The sequence below is a fragment of the Aphis gossypii genome, chromosome X (assembly GCF_020184175.1).
Source record: "Aphis gossypii isolate Hap1 chromosome X, ASM2018417v2, whole genome shotgun sequence".
Lineage (NCBI taxonomy): Eukaryota > Metazoa > Arthropoda > Insecta > Hemiptera > Aphididae > Aphis > Aphis gossypii.
The window spans coordinates 40,847,411-40,856,901 of record NC_065533.1 but is presented as its reverse complement, the minus strand read 5'-3'; positions in this window follow the sequence as shown (position 1 = coordinate 40,856,901).

The window sequence follows — 9,491 nt, the reverse complement described above, 5'->3', positions numbered from 1 at the left end:
ATCATTGGTATCAATGTTGTGTCAATTATACATTTGTCTTAATAATGTGATTATAATTTTGAAAATTGTTTTGAATTCATTATAGAAAATGATCAGCTAGTTTTTCAAATGTTTTTTCCACAAGTACTCGTTCCTACTTCAAAGGTATGAACATATGACATATTTGAATAGGTACCTACCTATGTTTAAAATGTTTAATGTATATTATATTAATTTTTTAATGTTGATCATTTTACATTGAAATAAAAAAATCTTAAAACGTGGCCTAATCGATCCTAAGCAAATAGGCATATTAACAAATTGTTTTTTTTTCAGAAGTATTATCATATTATTATCGATTTATCAATAGAATTGATAAAAAGTGTCTATTATACAAATAAATCTTGTGATAAATTATTACCTCTTATTAATTATTACTAATTAGTTATAAATATTAAAGTTGATATCTATATTTTCTATTAAAATATGTTATATTGTTATGCCAATTTTATAAAACTACAAAATACCTATATTATACATTTATATTTTATACCAACGGTGTAAGATTTCTGTAAGAATTTTTGTATTTGTCATGAATAGTTTGCTTAAAAAAGACTTCCATTTTTGGAAACTCTTGCACACATCAATAATTAAAATTAGATTTTTAAATATTTAATGTTAAAATTTTTTAAATGTTTAATAATTATTAGAACCAAAAAAATATAAGAAGGTAATTGTTTTGCTTTGGTGTTGACTGTCGGGTATAGGTACTACGACATTAAAAATGTCACATGTCATGGATGGGCTAAATTTAAATTTCTCAATAAACTACTATTACAGACGTAAAATGATTCTGAGTATAAACGGCCTGTATTAATATAATAGTACAGATATTTCATTATAATTATATATGTATATTTATATTTGTGTTGTAGGTAATAGTAGTATGTTTTACTATTTGTAATTTGGTAGGTAGAATTCATGAACATTGATATTATTGTATAGTATAATATATTTATTTCAAGTTGTATTAATGTTAAACTTTGAGTCACACTCATTGTTATACTGAGTTACATTTACTGTAAAATGGTATAAATAAGTCGACGTTTGCAGTATAAAAATAAACAATGTCTTATAAGTTATAATATTAATTGTTGTAGGTGAATTGAAAACATCATTGTGTAAAATAGAATAATGTATAAAAACGTTTCAAGTCTCTACTAATAATATTTTTAAATTAAAACAAAATAACTACTAAACAATTACACTTCATTTCAGTATCTAATTTCATTCAAATGTATTTAAATGAAACTTGTGTAGATACATTTTTTTATTATTTTATATTTCAGTATTATTTACTTATAAGTTAAGAGTTATTAAAAAATTGGTAAACAATTTTTAATCCTTATTATTTTATACATTTTTTAACAAACAATTTTTTACATTTTTATAATTTTGAAAACATTTCTAAAATTTGATAAAATGGTTACAAAGAAAATTATAAGAAAAAATGTTTAATATTTTTATATATAGTTAGAACTTATATGGGATCTTGTATTACATTTTCTTGACCAAACTTAAAAAATATTATCAACACTTAAAAAAATGTATTTATATATAAATATATAATATATATATATATATATAAACATTTACAATTTAGAAGGTATCTAAATATTTAAAAAATTATCGAATATAAAACATACAAATAACAGCGGAATGTTTCAAGATTTTACGATAGTTAGATTTTGAATAATAATAATAATGATAATCCGCCGAAGGTAAATTGTTATTAAGTGGTATATAGGTACATTTAAATATTCAAAGTGGCAATGTTTTATGACTTATGTCATCAACACCTAAACTTTAATTGCTCATAAAATGTATTGTACATTAGAAATTTGGAACTTTACTAAATTATTTTTATTAATTTAAAATAAATACGTTCATAAGGAATCTTGCAACAAATTATGAAATTTGGACTAATACAATTGCAAATTCTAAATGTTAACATGAATTTTTGATGAAAATTCTTTAATGTCTTTACGGCTATTTATTTATGAATACAATAATAATAATAAACAAATAAAACAATTTTGTTGAAAACTTATTTTAATAAAAAAATCTTAATTTTCTTTATTTGTTTTTGTTTTTTTAATAATTTAAAAAATTACCTACTGTATTTTTATTTTTAATTTACCTTTCTTTTTTTTTTGTTCCAAAAATTGATGACTATGAGCTATATTTTTCATGATCTGTAGCTATAAGTAATATGGAAATTAGTTCAATAATATTGTACTAGTCTAATGCAGTATTTTAATTTTAAATATAGCTGGCTATTTTTTTATATAAGTGTATATTTTTATTTTAAGCAAAATTTTCAGATATTATATAATATTTAATATAAATTTCGTAGATATTAAAAAAAATCTATTGAAACGATTTAATGATACTTGATAGATGTTGATTAATTTATCAAATAATAAAATAAGTATCTACCTAATAAGTTTATTGATTTATCCAATTATTTATAATTTTATGTTAATCAAAGTCACATAAAATCGATCGATAGGTACGGAAAATACAAATGTTAGTTCAATTGTAATTGAACGAATTTTAATTTTGTGTTTTCGTTATTATTCATTGTCATAGTACCTAAAATATTTTAGACTAAGTACAGTTTTTTATTTTTGTAAAGATTAAATTTAAAATTCTAAATTGTTTGGTTTCTGATTAGAAATAATATATATTTAAGTATTTTTGTATGTTAATAGAGCAAATACGGTAAATTTTAAGTGAATGCATTTTTTTTTTGTTTTATAAAGTATTAAATGTCTAGGCATAAAAATTACATATTAGTTCTTATAATAGTTCAACAAAGATTTTAATTTTATAAGATTTATGAACTTAGACAATGTTTCATTATAGGTATCATAATTTTCAGGTTCCCAGTTTAATATTGTTTGGAGGGGGAGTTTATATTATCACATATTCACATTAAATTTTTAATCATTTAGATTAGGTCCTGGTTTTAAAAATATACATTTTAAAATGCGTATGCGTAAGAAAGTTGTAGAAAAGAAATTATAATATATTTTGCTGTTTTTTTTTTTTTTTTTTTAAGTAATTTTAAATTACATTTGTTCTGTGTTATTTAAAAAACATAATATAAGTTTTGAAATACATTTTAGATTCTGAACAAAATGATAATGTATTAATTTTACAATGATGAATTTTTTTTTGTGTGTCTGTGTACACCATAACTTGTCAAAATAATGCTTCAATTTAAAACTTCAGTTTCCGGTGGTAAATTGAATATCTCTGGTGCATTATAGAGGTAGAGCCGGTAGAGGTCAAAAGTATAAGAAGTTTTCAGAAGTTTTCAAATAAAATCATTTTTTTTATAAGTCGTGATTCAACAACGAATCACTGAAAATATTGAAATTTTTACCAAATTTGTATGTTAGTGTTATATATACACGGTTAAATTTTCAAAATATTCTGAATTTTTTTTGAGCAGACAACTGAAATTTTTGATTTTTTTATGTATTTTTTTTTTGAAATGCCGATAAATTTTGAAAAAACTTGAACAAAATTTTTTTATAAGTTGTTCTTATTATAGTTAATAATAAAATTAAAAAATCGTTGATCATAATTTTATTTTATAACCGTATAAAGTTCAAATTTTTACGAAAAATATCAGAATCGCAAAAACTTGAGTAATTTGGTAGTGGAAAATGCATACAATTTTTAGTATTTAAATCTTAGGTTAAGAAATTCAACACAAAGTTTTCTATAAGTTTTCTTTCAAATAGCTATAGAGAAAACTTAACTCAAGCGTCATTATAGGAAAAAAATGTACGAGCGTCTAAATTTTAAATTTATATGAAATTGTGTAACGATAATGACTTATTATCAATATATTAACGATTTTAGATATCTGTTATTATTCAAAAAGTATAAGTATAAGTTGGTAGATACTTAAACTTTTCACCAATAATTTAGATTGGGATTTTCTTTACATAATTTAATTTTCAAAATATTTCGCTTATTTTAAGGCTATGTAGGTATAGGCATTTAAAATATTTGTTTTTTTTAGTTTTTTTTTTTTATAAATCTCGATAAAAACTTTTTGGCTTATAGTCACAATACCGAAAATTTAATGCAAAGTTCATCATGAGTTAGTCTTATGGTGATTCAATAATTATTAGAGCATATGGGCACACATTTTTTTTATTAGCTTTTATTGTTCAAATTTTGACAAAAAGTCGTCAAAATCATAAATATTTGAAAATTATTTTGTAGCTAAAAATTAATAAAAAATTTTGTAATAGGTAGCAATTAAAAATTAAAAATGGAATACAAGATTCCCCATAAGTTTGGCTTAAAAATAATCATAAAAGAAGTTGATCACTCGTAAAATAACGACTTATTATTGTATAACTTTGATTTTTGCTATAGTTAAAAACTAATAGTCATAGAAACTTGAATCATACACCATTTTTTTAAATTGGCATTTTCTGTACATGATTTAATTTTAGGGTATTTAGGTAATTAGAACATAAACTACTTTTTTCACAACCCAGTGGAAAATATATGCTAGACTGACAAACCATCTCCGTTCAAAATCGTTTTTCGTATACAATGATACCTATAATTGCATTCAAATTTAACACAACCTACTCTATAGGTTCGAGGTTCACTCGATAAATACTGTACAACAGAGCGTTATACATTTAACCACCCTTTTTAATTTTAACTATCCCATACATTTTCAAAAAGTGTATATTTTATCAGTAAAAAATTATTACTATCTATTTATTTACAAAATAATATATATAGTGTAAATAATATATACCTATTATTATATATAATATATATGTATGTACTTGTACTAGGTAGAGGTATAAAGTGGTTTTGAGCATGTCATATCATGCACATTACACGACCCACCTTATATGAAAAATCAGTAGGTTTTGATACGTAACATTAAGAGTATACCATTCGTTAGAGCTTGTATGACGAACGTCATAATTTGTATTGCACTGGCAATTGAGTTATATATATATACAAAAAAAAAAAAAAATGGGAATAGCCACTCAGTCACTCTCACCCACCCATTAATCAGAATTTTGATATAGTGGTTAGGTGGACCTGACATATGTTTTCATAACTTAAATACAAAATTGGTCCATTTTTATTTTTATTCAATTGAATAATAATAACAGTAAATATTTCTACGTATGCCTATATTTGTAGGGCGCGAATAAAACAATTTTATCAAATTATGAAAAATATTACAAAATCTAGTAATGATTATAATAATTATTTATTGGTAATAATAACTACTGTTCTCAAATAAGTTTTGGCTTTATCACATCACCCGGTCCTAACTGGAAGCGACTGTAGTAATTGTATTTACAATTTATATTTACTTAAATTATTAGATATTAAGTTTAATATTAAAATAATCTATAATAATAAAAAATAAATATTGTCAGCATAAAATAAATGTACGAAACAGAAATATTCACAACGTATTTACGTATCTAAAAACCTTAAATTAGTTTAAATTAATTGATATCGATAAATAAACTACTGTTATCATTACAAAAATTCTACAGAAAATATTATGTAAATGACAAATATTTACAAAGAAAATTCAACAAATTTTTCATTTAATTAATTTAAAAAAAAAGATTTTATCAAGCTATTTTTTTCAGCTATTTTAACCAGATCGATTATTTTAAGACTAGGGCTAACTATATATTTTAAGTTGCAAAATAATTGACAGACTGACACTGAACACATTGTTAATTCTATATTTTCTTTTTTTGAAAATGTCAATATAGGTAATTTAAACATTTTATTTTATTTTATTTTTTTTATTACTTATTTTATTTCATTTTCTTTACGCTAATCGATGGAATTAGTATTAAATTATAACCATTAATTAAAATAATTGGCAACCTATATTTTTAATTGCATAATTTGGTGTGGAATTTATACACGTCTAAATGTTGAATATTGAACGATTAATATTTTATACAAATTAATTTGATGAAAAATAAAATAATATTTATTTATTTATAAATAGGTAAATACTTATTTACCAACAACAATAAAAACAAAAGTATTAATATTAATATATTACAAAATATTTTATAATTATATAATAAAAAACTATTATACAATACAAAATAATACATACCTAAAGATTTACAAGATATATGATTTCAAAAACTGTGAACTTATAACAATAATTTATTATTAACTATTAACAATAAGACTTAAGACTAAATAGATGACATTGTGTTTGAAAATTTCACTCGACCTAAAAAAGAAATAAAACGTGATTAACAATTTTAAAGGAACTTATATTTACTATGATAAAATAGAACATTAAATTAATTTTTAACTTTGTATAATGTTTATTATAACTAAAATACTAAATTCAACCATTGAGATAGTTCGTAGGAATTTATATTAAATTTTTAATAAATCGTGTAAGAACATTAGATCAGTAACTTTTCTTTTTAATTCGAATTAAGTCATCTTTAAATTGCAAACTTTCAAATTATATGATTATCTATATCAATAGTCTTGGACCTTTGTACATATTAATTTCACTTGTACTGAACATCTTAAACTTGTTTGATATAAACAGCATAATTTGGTAATCAAATCGTTGAGACAAACTCTAACTGAGACTTGATAAGTGAAAAATACAATAGTTTCAAAGTATTAATATTTTTGAAATTTTTAGTACTCATACAGTAAAAATCTAACATTTTGAAGTATTTATTTGTTAACAAATTTACATGTAAAGAAAAAGACATATTGCTTTCAAAAAAATTTTTAGATATCCAATAGAGTTGACTCTCGATAGCAATGCATGATTAATTGAGTAATCATATAAAATACGATTTTGTAAATGAAAAAAAATTATGGCACTTCATTTGTTAATATTTAATGATAAACTATTATGTTGACTACAAACGACAATTTTACCCAAATAAGGCTGTAATTGTAATGGATCAGAAGAAATCAATTATTGAGAATATTTAGTATTATTAGTAAATTATAGTACGTTTATTGTCTTATTGAAGAATTAAAAACGGGGGTAAATCATTTATAAATAAAATAAGCAAGAGCAGACCTAAATAAAATACTCCTGAATATACCCTAAAACAAATTATTATTTACAATTAATATTTCTATTTTAATTTATAATTGCATAAATAATTGATTAGTTTAAATAAAATTTTAGCGGATCAATCTCGACCTTACCTGGTCATCAAACATGAGCCATAATAGTTATATTCAACTGTTATAGTTCACTTTTGATTCATTAAATGTTTAGTCAATGATTTCGTGTGAGACAAAGCAGTATTTTTAACCATAAACTTTAATATAAGTTCGACATTCATTCATACACGGGTGTAAAAAGTTCAAAGGTTTATAACAATAAAAATGACAATTCTAAAACTATGTTTGCAGATTATAAAATACAATAACGGAAAGTTTGCTTTAATCCCGAACTATTAAGTTAGAACAAAATGGGAAAATTTAAACGTTGTTCAACACCGTAGAATATATATTAATATAAATGTTATTTATTTCAAAATTTCATTGTTTACTATCTTATATGCCGTAAACAAAAGATCCTTATTTTGATTTTTGTTTTAGTGCACAAATATTTAGTTATAAAAATGTTGTTCATTAAGAAGTCATAATCTATAGTTAAAATTACATTTTCGTACGCCATATTATAATATTTGGACGTGTTTTGTTCTATTATAAATAAAAATACTCATTTTTAGCAGCTAAAACGATAAGAAAATATAAAATAATGAAAAATTATTTGTAGTTTACTGAAAATGTATATATATATACATAATTATTTTGATTTAATAATAAATAAAAATGCGATATGACATATAAGTGTACCTATAATTTGTTTTAATTGATTATATTATGAAAGTATTATTAATTCGATTATGATGATATAGATATTAGATAATAGTAAATAGTAATGTTATAGCTACTTTTTAATATTCTTTTATTTCCTATTACGGTTCATTATCATATTCGACTAAGTATTCATTAAATGTTCATCAGTAGGACTACCTAATTTATTATTTTTTATAATAGGTGATTGTAATATTACTCGAACATTCAACATTTTATAATATTATTATGCTAAAACTATAAGTTTAAAAGAATAAATTACTAATTTACTTATTTATAATAATAATTACACGTCGGTGTTTGGATGTTACCTACACCGTAGAATACATAGGTAGGTACATAATATATTAATGTTTTGGGAAAATAATTTATTAATCATCGTTATTGTCACTTGGTTTATAGGTACACACAAAATCTATTTTTATGATCAATAAATATCACAGAAGGAAAAAGAAAAAAAAGCGAGAACTTAATCGTTGATTTTTCTTAAAAACCATTAAAAGATGGTAGGTATGTACCACCTATTGTTGGGAGAAAGTAAATGTAACATGTCAATACGCCATATATTATGTACTTAGTTAGACCTACGACGTAATAAATATTTGTGCTTAATACATGTATACTAGCGGGGACAACGTTTTCGATATAGGTTAAGTATAACATAACTGTATACTATATGATATACGTATATAGGTAATATCGCGTATGTGTTTCGAGTTTAGACTTCAGAGAGGTTTTCTGGGAAATTAAATCTATTAAAAACACGGGTGGAAGATTCGTCTGGATTTGATATTGGTATATGTGTGCACTGTGCACGCGGCGACGGCGGCATAATGCCGAAGCCCCAGGCTGTGATTGGCTATCCTATATCAGGCGGGCGGAGCAGTGGTGTTGATATTCATCAAAAAAAGTGAAAATCCAATTCGGCGGTGGTCTATTTTCCCTCCCTTCTACCCCAACACACACATGCATAACATATCATACTGAGTGTATGTCAAAGACTAGTGATTGGATAGTATAGTATAGATACATCGAAAAATCCAAATATTATTAAAAAAAAACTATGAGTTTTATTTTTATTTTTTGATAATTTTCAAAGAATTAGAATGTTGTTGTCCGATTGTCAAATTTAAATTATGGTTATGGAGAAAATAGTAAACGTAGAAATTATTTTTAACATAAATAATTATTATTATTATTTATCTCAATAGTTACTTATTATAATACTAAGTGTATTCATTCTTAGGAGAATCTTTTCAAAGGATAAATTTCTCATAAGTGGGCAATTCAATTGTCCTCAAAAAAACATATATTAAATTAAAAATCTAATCTAAAGTGACTTATAGGCGATCCTATGTCATTACAGCCAATATCTGTAACGTGATAACTAAATAATGTTGAACATTCATTTAAACTTATGATACATATTATAGGTAATATGGACCTCGCGGATTGGGGGCCATCACTTCATTACTAGAGGTACTTACTTTTTTGAGTTTATATAATAATGTGGTATACGAATAAAAAAATTTATTTCATTC